The sequence below is a fragment of the Pundamilia nyererei genome, unplaced genomic scaffold, assembly GCF_000239375.1.
Source record: "Pundamilia nyererei isolate P.nyererei 1_Seehausen unplaced genomic scaffold, PunNye1.0 scaffold00055, whole genome shotgun sequence".
Lineage (NCBI taxonomy): Eukaryota > Metazoa > Chordata > Actinopteri > Cichliformes > Cichlidae > Pundamilia > Pundamilia nyererei.
The window spans coordinates 24,924-26,585 of NW_005187456.1; positions in this window are offsets into that span (position 1 = coordinate 24,924).

The window sequence follows — 1,662 nt, forward strand, 5'->3', positions numbered from 1 at the left end:
ATCAAAAAAATGTTTTGTGGTTTTAGCTGGGATTGTAATTCCACATAATAACTTTAATTTGATATGCTCTGTCATGATGAGGTATTTTGTTGTAGCTTTTTTATAAGTCAGTGGAGATCAAACACAAGCATGGCTAAGCATAGGTGGTTAATTCTTGATATTTCTATTTGAAATTATTTGATTTTTAATGTTATTTTCTTCTTCTGGTAGTTTTTTCAATCTATTGTGGTATTATTGTAATTAAGTCTTTCATTTCTTTTCCTTCTTCTTCATAGTTGTTTTACTCAGTTTCAGTTCACGATCATATGTTTTGCTTCATACCACATTGTATTACCTCATATTAGAGGCAGTTTTTTTCCTGCAGTGTTTCTTTATGTTCCTACCTCTGTCTCATTTCTGTGTTGTTGTTAGTATTCATTAGGGTTAGTTGTCTTTTGCATGTTTCCTCTTTTCCATTTGTTTCCTGCGTTTGTATTACTTCCTGCTTCAGTTTTTCCCTCATTACTTTCATTGTTATGTTTTTGATAGTGTTTAAGTGACCTTGTACGTGTCATTCTGTCTTACAATAAACTCCAAAAACAAAAGATCTAAAGTGCTCTTCTGGGAATTGATTGAGATATAGACTTTATTAAGACAGTTATCTTATGATAAAAAGACCAAAAAGCATTGTGTGAAGAAAGCTGTATTGTGTATTTTGTTTTTTGTTTGTGTTTTTTTTTTACCTTTTTTTGGCCATTTTCTAAAATTAAATTCAAGTTCAGATGAACAACAATACATGAGATATCACACTGTCTCATTATTTATTTAACATAAATTTGGTGTCTACTGTGAGTCTGGTTCTCACAGGAGAGAGACCCGCTGCATGCCAACCTCACTGCAAATGCCAGAGACTCATAGACTTCTATTTGCACACAAATGAGAAGCCGAAAATGTGAGGTGTAATTTACTTCTGCATTGGTTTCAGGGCAGGACGCTACTTCTTTCATATGCAGTAGCGTCAGAATTCTGAGTAATTTGTTGTTTTTATATTCATATTTATTCATTTGTTTTCAATGGTTCTATTGAACTTATGGGTGTTAATATTAAAATCAATGAGATGTTATGTTATTCATGAAAACAAGATTTGAACTTAAAAAATAGCTAAAAATTAAACAATGGATGAATAGGCTTTCTTTCATAAATGCAACAAGAATCTCTAGCCATACTTAATATTTCTTGTCAACTAAAGAACCTTTGTCAGCAAAAAGTGACAGCCTTTCTTGTCGTGTGCAACTTTCACTTTTTAAACTAATTTCTCCTAAATCCTGATAAAGAAAAAGGTTATTCACAAAGCAACTTAACTATTGAGAGCAATCCAAGGTCAAATGAATGAAGCACATCTTCAATTAATTAGTAAAAAGAACATATGTTTCCTTATAGGTTTTTCCCCCTTAAAATGCATTTTCATATCACTATAAAGCATTTAAAAACTGAAAGGTCTTGTAACCTACACTATTCGTTACTGTGATTATCAGTGTTGGGTAAGTTACTTTAAATTAGTAACTTAGTTACATTACTAGTTACTTCTATCAAAAGTAACTCAGTTACTTCAAGTTACTCGTTACTTTCAGAGTAACTAGTTACTAGGGAAAGTAACTTTGGTTTTACTCAGAATTCTCTTGT